At 35.2% G+C, this 17,628-nt stretch overlaps 1 long non-coding RNA gene across 1 annotated transcript in view; it reads right to left on the minus strand.

The window, feature by feature from the left end:
* Positions 1-1,278: 1,278 nt before the first annotated feature.
* The window catches only part of LOC118149901 (uncharacterized), a 56,722-nt gene continuing 40,372 nt past the window's right edge, over positions 1,279-17,628 (minus strand). Inside the window, exon 3 of the long non-coding RNA XR_013530626.1 lies at positions 1,279-6,718. This is a non-coding gene — a long non-coding RNA (uncharacterized LOC118149901). The remainder of the gene's footprint in view (positions 6,719-17,628) is intronic.

A 17,628-nucleotide genomic window follows, 5' to 3' on the forward strand; every position in this document is an offset into this window, starting at 1 on the left:
TAATTACTGATTGTTATTTCAGTTGAATCTGTTTAATCATAAACCATTACCATTCAGTTTTAATTACTGTAATTCTATATCACGTTTCAGTATCTACTATAATGTGAACACCTTCACAACATTTTATGAAACAATTAGCTAGCTCTTTATAAACATTTGCTTTACTAGATCGAACTTATACTCATTTGTGAAGTTACCAGAATCAACGAAAACAATAACAAAAGTTAAAGTAAGCAAAACAAAAAAAGGAACAAAGCAATATCTGATAAAAATCACAGATTTCAACATTAATTTATTAAGAATGTATGCATTTCCCCTTTTCAGATAACTTATAAACCTCTTTCAGCCTCATTTATGTATCCCAGTGGATTTTTTGATCTTCTTCCATGTACATATCACATTTTTAATTTATTTCATTCTTACCTCTTTTTGTAGTGGTGTTGGTATAAATAAAACACACTATTTATTAAATGGTTCCATTTAGGAAAACTGAAATTTGTTAGAGGATGTGTAAAAATGGGTGAAAGTTAACTGGTTGGGAGGCTTCAGTGTTTACATAGTTGAGAACTCATAAGTGATTAAATAAGAATATTGTTATAGTTTGCAAAGTAGGATGAAAGTTTCAACAAAAATAGACTCACGAGTTTTTCTCACAATGATATAATGATATCATATTGAATAATAATTATACTATTACTCAAAAAAATTAAACAGGAATTGGTGCTGGCTGACCCTACATTGGGCTGATTTGGGATGAGTGAGATGTATCCTTGCTTTTTCATTGAAAAAATGTATGAGATCCAATAGAGACAGATGTGAATTATAGATAATTGCGATCATACCAACCTTGTGCGTTGCATGTTTAGGTGTACAGGAGGACTCTTGTTCCTCTCACTGATGTGTTTCATGATCTGCAAATAACTTAGGTTCTTGTAATTTTACATTGTGTTCTTTGCCCTCTGTCCCATCAAATTAAAGGCAGAAAATCCTGGAGGTCATAGAGGTAGTGTGGGAATCAAGAGTATCTTATAAATTTTGAGTTAATTTTTCAAGTACTTAATGTTTAAGTAGTCAGTGTTTCCACAGATATATAAGTAGAAATTTAAAAAGTTCCCAGAAATACAAATGTAAAATATATTTCTAAATAATATAATTAACATAAATTTTATACGTCAGCCCAATTCTCAAAACTATGTATATAGTTGGCTGCTTTTATACTAAGTTCCTAAGTATAAAAAGAAATTAAATGAACAAGAAATTAATGTAAACAGCATTTCCACTTGATATACACAATTTATTTTACTTTTGTTTCTACTTATTTTATGAAATAGAGAACTTTCAGTAACTACTAATCATTAAACAAAATGATTATTAAATAATTTTTCCAGAAATTTATAAAAGGAAATATACAGTAATGGTACAATAGGAACAAGAATGTAATATAATGGTTTGAATTACCTCTTGACTGGCAGTGGAAATAACCTTTAGCATAGTGATATTTAATGTGAGAAGTATTATGAAATATTAGTTTTATATGTGAATAGGTTATATTTAAAATAAATTTTTGACTTTATTGTTTTCTAGGCCTTCTGAATTCAGATAATTGCCTTTTCTTGAGTTTGAGTACAAGAAATATCTTGTTGCAAATGGAAAACTTATTTTTTACCTTTTCAAATATAATAACCAATTTTGTACCAAATGCCCAATGTTTCTCTTCTTATTTTCCCTAAATGAGTGAGCCTTAGGCATTTTTCTTAGCAAATTTTCAAGAACATAAAAGACAAATGAATGGAGAAATGCATATTTCATCATAAAACTTAACCTTTAGAATTTCAACATAATACAGTAATATATTATAGAGATAATCTGTTGATTTCAAGTTAGTATGTATAAAAGGAATCCCAGTGAATAGACATCATCAAACTCAAATTGTAATATTATTTTGTTTTAGGCTTCTTGAGTTTTATTCATAAATATTAACTATGCAAAGAAATTAAGTTTGACCTTATGTAATATAGTACAGTCACTCTTGCTTTTTAAAAATCAAGTTTGCAAGGTATCTTTTCTCATTTTGAAATTTATTTTAAACACATTTTTAGAACACTTTTAGATTTACAGAAAATTGAGAAGATAGTACAGAGTTCCCATATATCCTGAACCTAGTTTTTCAGATTATTAATATTTTACATTTAGATGGTATATTTGTTACAATAAATCAACCATTTTTGATACACTATCATTAAATAAAAATTGATACTTTTTTCAGATTATCTTGTTTTTTACCTACGCTTCTTTTTTCTGTTCCAGGATCCCATTCAGGATATTACAGATATTACATTATATGTAATTATCATGTTTCTTCAGGGTCTTCTGGGCTGTGACAGTTCTTCAGACTGTCTTTTTTGTATTTTTTTTTGAAGGATGGGGGAAGGGGAACCTCCTTGTTTTGTAATGACTTTGACAATTTTGAGGCATACTGGTTGAATTCTTTGTACTATGCCCCGCTATTGGAACTTGCTTTGTGCTTCCCTCATGTTTATATTAGGGTTAGGAGGTTCGGAAAGGAAGATGACAGTAGTGGAATTTCATCACAGAATAAGATTTTCATCACACCATATCAAGTGAGCACACTATCAACATGATTTAGGTATATGTTGAGCTTGATTACCTGGTTGAGGTAGTGTTTGCCTGATTTTTCCTCTGTGAACTTACACCTTCCTCTCTGTATAACATTTATTTTGTTGCTCAGATGGTTCTGTTGTGGCCTTTTTGTTCCTGCAGTTTGGTGAGCGGGAGGGAGTGGCACCTGAAGGCAGAGGCTTCACTTGAGTTACTCCGGAAGCTCAGCAGGGAGAGGCAGTGACACTCAGTGGCTTCTTCTCTCCTCTTGTTCAGCAAGTGGGAGGGGGCTTTACAGCTGTTTTACTCCCACCACCCACAGCTCGGCGAGCAGGAGGGAGTGGCACCCAGTGCAATTTTTAATCTCTAGTTTGAAGAGTGGGGGACAGTGCTAAAGCTGTTTTACTTCTGCCACCCATAGCTCAACAAGCAGAGACATTGCAGCTCTTTTTGCTCCTGCAGTTTGGTGAATTCCAGGTTCTTTTTCTGGGACCAGGAGGAATGAGGTACATGGACATGGGAGAGTGAGTAGGGCAGAAAATAATTGTACTGAGGGAAAGAAAAGCTCTCAACAGTGAGTGGGGACTGACAGTGGGTAGCCATCTGTGAGACTGAGTCTGGGTGTTTTATGGGCTTAGAATAGGGGAATCTGTACTGACTGGTCCATGGGTGTTCTTGAAAAAAGCATTATTCAGTTGGTTAAAAGGCATAATGCAGAAAGGACCAGTCAAGAAGGAGTGGGAAAGATGGGGATGGAAGTTCTCACTCCGGCCATGAACTCTATCCAGAACTGGTAGTTCAGTTTTCAGGCTTTAGATTGTCCTTGGCCTGAAGGTTGGGTTTTACCAGGGACTCATCCCTGTCTGCCTGGGAACTTATCTGTCTCCTGTCACTATCAGTGGATGGACTATGACTGATTTATTCATTCACTTACTGAAAGACAACTTGGCTGCTTCCACCCATTGGCAGTTATGTCTAGTGTTGCTGTTAACACAAACAGTCACATTCACTTTTGTGTGGATAAGTTTTCAACTGAACTGGGTAAACACCTAGGAAGGCTGTTGCTGGATCATTTAGTAAGACTAAGTTTAGCTGTAGGAGAAACTGTGAAACTGTCTTCCAAATTGGCTGTACCATTTTATGAGCAATGAGTAAGAGTTCCTGTCACTCTAAAAAACATTTCTTTTTAAAACTTTCAGTCTTTAAAACATTTATTTTAGTAATTCTAATAGTAGCGTAGTGTTATCACATTGTTTCAGTTTGTAATTACCTTATGATAAATACTGTTGTTTTTCCATGTTCTTATTTGCCATAACTTATTTTTTTGCAACTATTAAAATCTTCTGCCTGTTTAAAAAATTGGATTATCTTCCTACTGTTGAGTTTAAAGAGTCATTTTTATATTTTGATTACGAGTCCTTAATGGAAAACGTGTTTTACAAACATTTTCCCCAAGTCATTAGGTTGTCTTTCCATTGTCTTAACCCAAAGTGTTTGGGCCAAGGTTTTCTAAACCTAGGTTTTCAATTTTTTTTCTACTACATTCATTCCTTTACGGTTATTATTGTTATATAAATTTTGGTAAATGTAATTTGCAACTCCAGTATGTTTAAAAGAACAAATGTTTTACTTTTACTATAGTCAAACTATTAAAACTGGCTTGTGTTTTTGATGCTAAATTTAAAAACTCATTGTCAAAACTAAGGTCCTCTACTTTTCTGTTTATTCTAGGAGAATATATTTTGCATCTTACATTGAGGCTTTTAATTTATTAGAGCAAATTTTATTAAAAGTATAAAGTCTGTGTTTTGATTTTATTTTTCTGCATATAGCATGGCTAAGCAATTGTTGAAGGAACTACCCTTTCTCTGTTGAAATGCTTTTGTTCCTTTGTTAAAGATAACTCGACTATATTTATGTGAGTTTATTTCTGGGATCTCTATTCTTATGAAGCGAGCTATGTATTCATCCTTCACCAGTGCCATCTGTATTTATTTGGCTTATAATAGGTCTTGAGGTCAAATAGTGTGAGACCTACAATATTGTTATTCTTTAGTATTATTTTGGCTATTTTAAGTCTTTTGGCTTTCTGCATACATTTTAGAATCAATTTTTCAATGGCTACAAAATACTTTGATGTATTTTGATTGGGATTACATTGAATTTATTGATCAAGTGGGAAAGAATGGTAATCTTAACCATATTGAATCTTCCGATCTATGATTATGGAATATCTATTTACATATTTAAATTAGTCCATCAAAATTTTATAATTCTCTGCATACAAGTTCTGTACATATTTTGTCCAATCTATCCTTAAGAATTTCATTTTGGGAGTTACTCTTATAAATGGCAGTGTTTTTTCAACTTTCTTAAAATTTGATTCCATTGGTTGTATATAAGATGCAATCAATATTTGTATATTATCTTTGCATACTAAGATGTTGCTCTTATCACCTTTTATTTCCAGAAGCTTCATCATCAGTTTTTTGGGGTTTTCTATATAGGTAATTATGTCATCAGAGAACAGGGACAATTTTATTTTCTCCTTCCAAACTTGATTATTTTTGTATTCTTTTCTTGTATTATTGTAGTAGCTCAAACTTCCATTGCAATGGTGAAAAGGAATGCTGAGAAATTAAATTCTCACCTTATTCTGGATCTTAATAAGAAAGTGTTGAGTTTCTTATCATTAAACATTAGCCCTGGGTTTATCATAGATGTTCTTTATCAAGTTGTTGAACTTTTCCTCAAATCCTGATTTGCTTCCAGTTTCATCATGAATGGAAGTTAGATATAGTCAAATAGTTTTGCCTGAATTAATTGATATGACCATATATTTTTCTATAGACTATTAATGTAGTTGATTACATTAATTGACTTTTGAATGTTCAACCACCTTGCACATGTTGAGTAAACTGGGGTATATAATTCTTTTTATACATGTTCAGATGTGCAGAAGCTCTTTATGTCTCACTTGTTAATTTTTGTTTTTGTTGCAATTGATTTGGAAATTAGCCATAAATTCTTGGCCAAGGCCTTTGTTGAGAAGGGTATTTCTAGGTTTTCTTCTAGGATTTTTACAGTTTGAGGCCTTACCTTTAAGTCTTTTATCCATTTTGAGTTAATTTATAAATATGGTGAGAGGTCCAGATTCATTATTCTACATGTGGGTAGCTAGTTATCACAACACCATTTATTGAATACAGAGTTCTTCCCCCCACTAATTATTTTTGTTGATTTTATTGAAAATCATAGGTTGTAGGTGGGCTGCCTTATTTCTGGTTTCTCTAATCCGTTTAGGTTACATGTCTGTTTCTGTACAAGTGTCATGCTGTTTTGATTACTATAGCCTTATACTATAGTTTAAAGTCACACAATGTGATTTTCTAATTTTTGCTTAGAATATTTAGCTACATGGGCTCATTTTTGGTTCCAAATGATTTTAGAATAATTTTTTTAATTCTGTAAAAAATGACATTGATATTTACATAGGAATAATGCTGAATCTGTAATTACCTTTGGCAGTATAACCATTTTATCTATATTTATTCTTTCAATCCATGAGCATAGACTATTTTTCCATTTGTTTTGTCATCTCTGATTTTTTTCAACAGTGCTTTGTAGTTTTCCTTGCAGAAATTTTCCCTTCCTTGTTTAGAATGACTTCTAGGTATTTCATTTTCTTTGTGGCTATTATAAACAATATTGTGTTCTTAATTTGGTTCTCCACTAGAACATTATTGGTGTATAAACATGCCTTAGCTTAGAGGTGCAGGTTGAGGGTGTTGGAGATTCTTCCTTTTTCTCGCTAGTCCAGGTCTCTGTGGAGAGTGTGACTGTTCCGAGGGGCTCTCGTGAACTCGCGCTTTCCCTGTGTTGGGGAGTGTCTGCCTTAACTCTGCTCCCAGATGAGCTGTTACACAGCTGTGTTCCTCTCTGCTGTCTGTGTGCCCTTGTGTTGGCCCAATGAATTTGACATGATTGTATAAATACTTGGCTTGGAGAATCAGTGCACAGGTCCATGTTCTTTTCTCTCTGTGAGAGCAGCAAACATGAGTTGCTTCTTGACCCAACCTCCTTCCATTGTTTTTTTAAGCTATCACAAAAAATAGAAAGAAGAAAAGAAAAAGAAAAGTGTCAGAGACAGCCTTCAAAATACAGGCAAAACTCCCTAACTGTACAGGTGTATGGGTATAGTTACCTCTTGATTACTCTTGTGATCACTCTTGTGATGAAGACCAATATAACCCTGCACAAAGTAAAAGGTAAGCAAATCTCCTTTTATTCCTAGCACACTATATTTGAGTTTAATGTTATTAAGAATATATTAACCTATCTTCACTGACACCGAAATTGACAATCATTCCTCAGTGTTGCAGGGGATTTGTTGTAAGACCTCTAATGGATGCCAAAATCTTCAGATATTCAAATTCCTGATATAAAATCAAGTAGTAATTGCACAAAACCTATGTACATCCTCCTGAGTATCTTAAATCATCTCTAGATTACTTATAACAGCTCTTACAATGTAAAAGCTACACAAATAGCTGTTATTTGTGTAACTGAGCTGTTAAGAAATAATTGAGCTCTTAGGAAATAATGACAAAAAAACAAGTCTTTATATGTTCATTACATTTAAAACAAATATTTTAAATAACAATTAGGTTGAACCCATGGGTATGGAACCCATGGATATAAAGGGCTAAGTGTAAATTGACATCAGAAGCTAAGTATATGATAAATCATCTTAAGTCTCAACATAATCAACGAAACACAGAATAAGTAAACTACAGCTAAATATCTTTCACAAAAATAGATGCAAAAACCTTATTGATAAATTGCACATAAAATACAACAGTATATAGAAAGCTAGTAAGTTTCAACAGGTAGGAATTTCCTCACACATGAAAAATTGTTTTGATATCAAAATTATCAACAGATAGAATCCATTATATTATTAAGAAAAAGATGTATGATATTATCAATAGACAGAAAAAAATAGAACTAAATAACCATTTAAGTAAAAAACGTTTCACCATACTAGGAGAGGAAGGCAGGTAACAGCTTCCTACTTGGAATATTTATGAGTTATGAGTAAATACAGAACACCTGTTTATTAATAAGAATCAGCTGTTAGAGAGAATAAATACATGGATGAGAATCTTGTGGCTTTCAGCCTGGAATGCTGTCAGGCCCTGAGGCTCTCAGTTCAGTAGGCTGCTGGCCCCCTGGATAGGTTCGCTTTGCTGTTCTGTTTGGGTATCTGCCTCTCATTGTCTTCAGCGCTGCCTGGGTGGGGGTTTCCCCAGCTGAACTGGTATTTGGTAAGTGGTGCCCGAGTATGGGGACTCAAACCAAGGATGAAGAGTTGTGTGAGCAACAGAGGGAGGAGAGGCTAAGCTGAAGGTATCCTGAGTGCTCTTGGAAAAAAATCCCCAGGGTAAGTTGGGAGCTTGGAAATAGTCTGGGAACCTTTGAAAGAATCTCAGGTGAGTTAGGTGGAGCCCAGAAGTAGACTGAGAACTCTTGAAAAAATCTCCCAGGGTGAGCTGGGGGAGCTTGGTAATATTGGGGTAACATGGGACAAGGATCAAGCAAGCCAGAGGCTTGTCCTGGTTTGCTTTGTCAGCTGCTTAAAAGAGGAGGAATTGAAGGTAGAGAGGACAGTCTGCCACAAATTTTTGATGTGTTTGAGGAATTTTGTCCCTGGTTTCCTGAGCAGGGAGAGTTGACCATGGAGGAATGGGGAAAAGTGGATACTATCTTAAGGAAGGTACACAGAAAAGGAGTAAAGGATAGTTCTGTTCCGATGTGGTCTGTTTGGGCTTTGTGCATTCTGCCCTGGAGTTGTTTCTAACAGACAATGAGGAAAATGATTCAGGAGAATATTCAGGAGAGGAGAAGGAGTGTGACAAAGTATGTAGAGAAATCATAGAGCAAAAAATTGAGAACTCAAATGAGGAAAGGGTGTGCCCGTAAGCCGCTGCTCAGTGTCTTGTTGAGGGATGGCCAAATCCTCCTGATATTTCTACCTCTGCTTCTGTTGGCGCTTGCATTCCTAGAACTACGGTAACTGGTTCCATTCAAGCTGGAATTCAACATGTGAGAAAAGAGGGAGGTTTGGAGGCATGGCAATTTCCAGTTCTTATGTACCCTCAAGATCAGCAGGGGCCAGTATGGGTTTCTTTTGAGCCCTTTCCCTTCAAATTGCTGAAGGAGTTTAAACAGGCCATCAACCGGTATGGGCTTGTGTCTCCATCTGTGCTGGGATTACTGAGTAACATAGCTACTTCTTACCGGCTGATTCCAAAACACTGGGCCACGTTAACCTGAACTAATTCACTGCCTTCTCAGTTTTTGCAGTTCAGGACCCGGTGGGCTGATGAGGCTAATATTCAAGCTAATATAAATGTTTATGTTCAACCTGCAATTAATATTGCCGCGGAAGAGCTTACAGAAACTGGTGAATGGGCTTCCCTGCAGGCTCAAGCTGCTAGGCCCAATTTGGTCATAGGGCAGCTTAGGAAAGTATGTTTCAGAGCTTGGGAGAGAATTACATCAGGAAGTGAAAAAAACCCTTGCTTTGGAGCTGTTAAGCAGGGGCCAAAAGAGCCGTATGCCAACTTTATAGCTCGACTGCAAGAAGCTGTAAGAATGGCCAGATTAGGCAGAGAGGCTCAGGATATCGTTTTATGCTTACTAGCATTTGAAAAGCCTAATTCTGAATGCCAGGCTGAATGACATTTGATAAAGCAACCCAGGGATGAGAACTTAGGGCAACTGACCTGGTGGTGAGATGTACTCACAAAAAACTGGGAAAGAGGTCATGGGATAACCTGAAGGAGAGGATTTGCCCGTGTTTCTTCAGATACTACTCCACGAACAGGGTGTGTCTAGAAATATCATCTGGGAGCTAGGGCCTGGAACAGGGGCCTCATGACTCTGACATGTGTCCCGTTCTGCTGTGGCTGAACTGGTATCCTAGACACAAAGCAAAGTCCTCCCCCATTTTCCCTCTCCTCTCCTCGAGCAGAAGGAAGGAGTCTCTTTTGAATCTAGAGCTGTGCAGCCTGGGTGATACTAAGGCTTTCTTGGGCTGTCCCAGTTGTATGTTCAGGGCCCCTCAGTCCACTGCCCTTTGGCCTACTTCAGCACTAAAACTTTCATTAGTTACAGTCCTTATGACCTAGATTGTTTTTCAAGTTGACTTAGAAATGAAGAGTGAGGAGGTTTGCAAACACTCTGACGCCTGGGATTGGCAATTCCCTTCTAGCCAGGGCTGGATGAAATGCTCCTTCCGTGGGTGGGCCTCAGCTGAGTTTACTCTGGTTTTCTCTTCTGATTTCACAGAACAGCACTAAGTTCAGTGCATCACAACTGCTGTGCTCCTTCTCCTGTAGGACCCAGAAAACTCTCTGTACCTGGGCAGTTGCAGCTGTGGATGGGGGAGTGATGGTGTCTGAGATTCAGGGCTGTTTTCCCTATGTCTTCAGTGCCTCTCTCAGAGACAGAAATTTAAAACCAGGCACTGGTTTTAAAAATTAGTGCTCACCTAATTTTTTATTTTGAAGGTGTTTTTCTGATGTCCTTGTTTCCAGGACATCAGGGACAATTGGTGGAGCTTTCTGTTTCTCTATCCGAAAATCAAAATGTCACATCTTTTCTCAAAACAAAACAAAACCCAGAAAGCCTCAAGAAAACAAAACAAAACAAAAATCTCCAAAAGGTAAAGACTTTTTACTGGGAAATAAAAATATTTTTTGCATAGAGCAGCTTATTTCAGTTATCCACAGACTATTTTTATAACATTCCAAATGTTATATTTTATAAGGATTGAAATTATTCCTCATTAGTTACCTACATTGTTCAAGTGCACATTATGCATTCTTAATTATATATGAAGTAACAGATAAGTGAAAGATCTTAGTAGATTTATGCCTGAATAGAAGATGGAAATGAGTTATTAAAATTGAAGGGAGCATCATACATTCTCAAAGTAATATTAAAAGAGTCCTTTTTATTGAAAATTTACAATGCAAAATTAAATTTGTTTCCTCAAACATATTAATATGCAATATAATAAAATATGAATGATATTGAAACTCTGGAGAAAAGAGTTCAATGGAGAACAGTGCAACTACCATGTTTGAAAGTGAATCAGTGTGGTCAAACTTGACTGTGCCAACACTTCCAGATACATGACATTTGAGATTTCAAAGTATCTGCCATTGTATAGTAAACACGATGTCTATGTTTGTTAAATTTAAAAACGATGGGCCAGGCACGGTGGCTCATGCCTATAATCCCAGCACTTTGGGAGGCCGAGGCACGTGGATCACGAGGTCAAGAGATTGAGACCATCCTGGTCAACATGGTGAAACCCCTTCTCTACTAAAAATACAAAAAATTAGCTGGGCATGGTGGGGTGTGCCTGTAATCCCAGCTACTCAGGAGGCTGATGCAGGAGAATTGCCTGAACCCAGGAGGTGGAGGTTGCAGTGAGCCGAGATCGCACCATTGCACTGCAGCCTGGGCAACAAGAGCGAAACTCCATCTAAAAACAAACAAACAAACAAACAAAAAAAAAACAAGAACAAAAAACGATGGAAGAATTAGGGAGTATAGAGACTGGGAATCAGGTTTGAATAAGTTGACTATTAATTTATAACAGTCAAAACGTAGGCAGCAGGTGGAAGAAGTGTTTTTTTCTTTTCTTTTCTTTTTGTACAACATATTCACTGCAGTCCTTTAATCTGGGGATTTTACCATCCCTGGGTTTCTGGATCTCAGATGAATCCTTTGATTCTTGCTGGAAGACAAGAGAGAAAAGTCAGAAAGGAGGAGGAAAGAAAATAATTTTAAAAGCCTGACCATGAAGTTTACTGATTATTTTCAGTCCACTTGCTCCAAACCCCTCTACACAGAAAAAAATAATCAAAACATTTTGGCAACAAACTAAAATTCCAAAAACACTCAAAATAGAGAAAAATTCTCTTAAAAAAAACAATTTTGAAACATGAATCAAATATCCTCAAACAGGCATTTATACTTAAATCAAAATCTAAACAAATCCACATGAAAAACGCAGAAGTTTAACAAAAGCAGGAAGATATGAAATGATAGTTGACTGAACTGAAAACTGAATAGATGAAAAAGACAAAATCATTTAAAATTTAACACTAAAATTCAATATGCCCAAATGAAAATACACTTTATTGATCATTTAATTAGAAGAATTGATAAAATTAATAAAAATAGCTAATAGAGTGGACATTTAAAAAATATTTGGGAGGTAAAATGACTCAGAAAATTATAGATATAGTAACAACATAAGAATATTCAACATGTGTATCTTGGAGTTTGTGAAGAATTGAAACAAGGATTCTAATTTTCAAGATAAGGTATAAGAAGAAATTTGAGAAAATGTAGATCTGAATCTAGGTTTTTATAACAACCCAATTTGTACTTGGAAAATTTGACCTGGGATGATCTACTTCAAGATACAGAAGTAAAACCTCTGGGACTTAAAGGTAAAACTTTAATCCTGTAGGTTTCTAAGCACAATGTTTTAGAAACTTTAAAGTAAATTAGTTTGGCCTCAGAATTTTGAAAGCAGCATATAAGACTGGAAAAAACTGGAGATGCATTTTTAAGAAACTCAAGGAGGCAAAATGTAAGTCAACAATATACTAGCCATGTAAGATATTCTCAATCAGCAAATCCTCAGAAGATTAGCTTTCTCACAAACAAGAGCACAAGAATTACTATATTCTCCCACTCATACAGAGCCATCTTGCAGAAGATCAAGTTTATTCAATTGGGAAATAACTGGAAAATCATAGTAAAATAATTAATCTAGTAGGATCCTTGATTTTTATGTTGATACTTGGCCACCTGCACTAAAGACTACATTTCTTATTATCCTTTATGCATAGTTGTGGCTCAGTGAGGTTCTCTAGAGGGACAGAACTAATAGGATAGATGTTTATATAAAAGGGAGTTTATTAAGAAGTATTGACTCACAAAATCACAAGGTGAGATCCTGTAATAGGCTGTCTGGGACCTGAGGAGCAAGGAACCCAGTCCAAATCCCAAAGCTGAAGAACTTGGAGTCTGAGGTTGGAGGGCAGAAAGCATCCAGCATGGGAGAAAGATGAAGCCTGAAAGACTACACCAGTCTGGTCTTTTCACGTTCTTCTGTCTGCTTTTATTCTGGCCATGCTGGCAGCTCATTAGATTGTCCCCACCCAGACCACGTGGGTGTGACTTTCCCAGTCCAGTGACTCAGATGTTAATCTCCTTTGACAATTCCCTCACAGACACACCCAGGAGCAATATATTGCATCCTTCAATCCAGTCAAGTTGGCACTCGGTATGAACCATCACGGTGACTAACTTCAAGAGTGTGGGATATAAACAGAGGTGGTGTGTGCTCATTCTATAATGATTCTTATGAAGTGATGGGTTGTGTGATAGTCTCATTTATGATTTTCCCAGTATCTGGAATGCCAGTGTAACAATAGCTAGAACTGAAGGATCCTTTTGGAATGGGTGGATAAAGAGGATATAAAGAGAGAGAACCAAGTCAGATAATGCCTAGAACCTGGAAATATAGCACTTTACATGTAGACTCTAGAGTGCCCACATGATGTGAGAGTTAAATGCATTTCCACCATTTTAAAGGAAATGGTGTTATTTTGAGATCTTGATACTTAAAGTCAAGTCTAAATTAATACAAAGCCAGTCAATGCATACTTGGCAGGTTATTTATACCATGTCTAAGATTATTGTAAGTGTAAGAACTTGCATGGTTTTGGGGAAAGAAGGAGGACGTTTAGTAAGGCAGGGAACAGAAAAAGTGGGTTGGAACAATTTTACCCAAATTCACTTCCTTGCTTTAGGGGTTCCTGGGGTCCCAACTATTGATCATATTTGCCAAACTGAACAGACCTCAGGTTTGCCTCTGTTACTAAAACTTACAGCTTGCATCTGGCCTGGAGCTTGATCAATAAAGAAATTTTTGTAACCAAAAAATTATAATAGTAATCTAGTTTTCATTGGGAGTTTTACCATTGAATTTTACAATGAATTTCATAAGATTCTATACCTATATACATGTATGATTGCAATGTGAAAAGTAAAAATCTAAAGAGAATTTTTCAGTTTTAATTTCTTTAAATATTTATTTATTTATTTGAGATGGAGTCTTACTTTGTCACCTAGGCTGGAGGGCAGTGGCACAATCTCTGCTCACTGCAAACTCTGCCTCCCAGATTCAAGTGATTCTTGTGATTCAGGTTGCCAAGTAGCTGGGACTAGAGGGATGCACCAGCATGCCTGGCAAGTTTTTTTATTTTTATTTTTAATAGGGATGGGGTTTTGCCATGTTGGCCAGGCTGGTCTGGCACTCCTGACCTCAGGTGATCCGCCCACTTTGTGCTCCCAAATTGCCAGGATTACAAGCAGGAGTCACCATGCCCAGCCTAAAACAATTATTCTTTAAACATGAAGTTTCATATTACTAGTGTATTAGTCTGTTCTCATGCGGCTATGAATAAATACCTGAGCATGGGTAGTTTCTAAAGAAAAGATGTTTAATTGACTCAGTTCTGCATGGTTGGGGAAGCCTCAGGAAAATTACAATGATGAGGGAAGGTAGCTCTTCACAGGGTGGCAGGAGGGAGAATGAGTGCAGAGCAAAGCAGGGAAAGTCCCTTATACAATCATCAGATATTGTGAGTACTCACTATTCCAAGGACAACATGGTGAACCGCTCCTATGATCTAGTCATTCCCCACAAGCTGTTAATCCCATCACATGGGGTTACAATTCGGATTACAATTCAAGATAAGAGTTCAGTGGGGACACAGAGACAGACAATATCAACCCACAATTACATTGTAATTTTTTGTTTCTTGATTTAATTCAATTTTTTCTTTACAATTTTCTGAGCTGTTCTGTTTGTAACAGAGACGATAAATTGTTTAGTGTTGTTAGGATTTTTACAAAACGTTTAGCAACTTCCAATCTTTGAAATGGTGACAAGAAATAAAGTTTTACCTGTTAGTAAAATAAACAAAAAATAAAGAAGAAAATAGCCTAGTTTTCACTACAGAGATGGAAAAATTTTTTATTTTGGACAATAGATATGTTTTATTTTCCCCCTTTGGTATTGAAAGGAGCTTCATATACTATAATATTTCAATGCTTGGGGTTGGCAACAAAATAATACAAAAATCCTCAACAAAATCTTGCATTTTTATCCTACTTCCTCTCCTTTTCCATAATTTCAAAATCGTCACTACTTTTTCAAGAACATTTGTTAAGACATGGAGGCTAACTGTACTATTATTCCATAGAACTTATATATGTACTGGCTTCCTAGATGTTTGATGTTTGGTCTTGATTTATTTGATTATGTTATAAAGAGTTTTGTTTTTGAACAACAAAGCGACCTCACATCATTTGAAAGCAAAGATATTTATAACTTTGTTTAATTTTCAAGTATTTTTAGACATCAATGAGACAAACCTTTTAACTAAAAGTCTTGCAATGACTGTTTCTGATATGGTTTAAAAACTATGTATTCTTTAGCCAAGTCATGATTTTGGCAAAAGAATCTGGATGTAGATGTAAGAACGATGGAAGAATAACTTCTGTAGCAATGAGTTAAGAATAAGAAATCCTGGTCAACTTACTTGCAAGAATAACTTCATGGTCTTGGAAACAATGAGAAAGGAATAGAAGTTTAGGTTTCCACATATGGTATTATTTAAATGTTCTTTGAAAATCCTTTCCCTGCGGACGTAATCAGGGCCAGTAACGCATGTCTTCCTAAAGGTTTAATCTACACAAGGAAAGTGAACTGAAGTTATATGAATTTAACTTAACTTTAGAAAATCTTGTCTTTATCATTATACGCCAATCCCAGGACAACTTTCGTATGGTGATTTGGGAACTTTGATGTAATTTATACTCCTAATGTGAATCTAAGGTATTACTGACGATATTAAAAATTAATTATATGTGAGAGATGGTATGTATATCCACATGCCAAAGAGCTCCTTGAGCACTCCAGTTTTCAATTCATATCCAAGGTAGACGTCAAGTTGCACTAACGTTTGAAGAAAACAGACTTTTTGCCAAACTTATAGTCTTTTAATTCATTTTCAGATAGTTGATGACTTTTCACATAGTAAAATTATTATGGAAGGTTTATATGTTTAAAATATTACATATGTTCTACCTAAATGGAGAAATACTATGTATACTTCAGTAAAGAGATCTACATGTAGAATGTTAAACTTGTGGAATTAAGATAATTTTTTAAATGGACAGATTTCCATAGATTTTTAATTGCATTCTCAAACAGTCTGGAATCTTAATAAAAAAGTTTACGTAGCAAAATTTCAGTGCTTTCTCGAGAAGCTTCCTTTCTTACTGTTTCCCCTTACTGTGTATTACAGAGCTTATGAGAGGGAATTCCAGAAATGTAGACAAGTTTTCAGAAATAAAATAGAATATTCTTCTTTTAAAACACTTAACCAGAAAAAATGACACTGCTTATGGGACTGAAGCATTTCTGCATGTTGAGAATATTGACAATAAATTATTTATACTATACATTGATAGGAAAAATCACAAGAATTTTTCTTCCTCCGATTTCATAGCAGCTGGAGTACACATGAACTCATTACAGAATGCATCTCCTTTGCTTTGTAAAATGTACACAGGTACAATATAGTGTATTTATTATTTTTCCAAAATTCATATGTGTCCTCTCTAAAACAGAAAGTCTCATTTGAAAGCAGATTTCTTTTTCACTCAATGAGATAAATCTTTCCCAACCAATAAAAGAGTTAATTTTGGAATATGTATATGGTGTATTTATGCAAGCCTACATATTTTTAAATACAATAAATGAACTAAAATGTTTGTAGGGAGAAAATTGTTCAAATTTCCTGCCATATTAGCATTTATAGATGGCTTACCTACAATTTTTTTATAGTTTTGTAACATGAAATGACAGTTGATAGTGTCTTTTTATACACATTATATTGTTAGAAGGAGAAACAGGTTACTATCATATTTATTTCTAACAGAATATTTTCATCGACTTTTAAGGGTCTTTACTTCCAAAAGCCAGTTGGTGTAAAGAGAAGATAAAAGCCAGAAACCCCAAACATTTATTCTTTATGCTTTTAAGTAATTTCATTGTCTATTACATTAGAGCGCCTGAAATGATTAGTCACTGATGACATATTTGTGGAAGAACTATATTGTTCTAGAAATCATACAAGATCAACAGAAAGAAACATTTTAAAATCCTGAATAATGATTACTAAAATAATTCCTAACATGCACAGGAGGCTTATACAAATGTTATCGCCTTTACATACACATATACAGAGGACTGTATGGTACTCTGCTACATGAGAAAACGGCCTTATCTCTTGTTGATTGGCATATTACTATTATGTGAAAACATGAATTGTTGAACCATGACTACTATAGAGAATAAACCAGTACCCAGGTGATGGGTTGATAGGTGGAGCAAACCGTGATAGCACGTGTTTACGTATGTAAGAAACCTGCACAGCTTCCACGTGTACCCCAGAACTCAAAACAAAAATTTAACAAAAAAACCCACTATACAAATAAATTAAGTAGGAGGGAAATAATATTGAAAGCATGAATTAGAAGTGAATGTTAAATGAACTGAAACACAGGTAAAACTGAAATAATTTATAATTTATTAGTAATTACTACTATTTAATTCATTTTTTATTTTTTAAAATCTTATTTAATTAGGATATAGTAATTCTATATTATAAAATCCATTCTTTGATGAATATAATAATATTGAAATCTTGGACAAAGTTTGTAGACTGTTAGAGTTAAAAGCAATCATAAACATATCCATTTGAAGCACTTGCTGGCATAATTGAGAGCTGCTTCTGTGGTTGCTATTGACGAAGGTGATAATGAAAAATCTAAATATGATAA

This window comes from Callithrix jacchus, chromosome 21 (assembly GCF_049354715.1).
Source record: "Callithrix jacchus isolate 240 chromosome 21, calJac240_pri, whole genome shotgun sequence".
NCBI classification, from domain to species: Eukaryota; Metazoa; Chordata; class Mammalia; order Primates; family Cebidae; genus Callithrix; species Callithrix jacchus.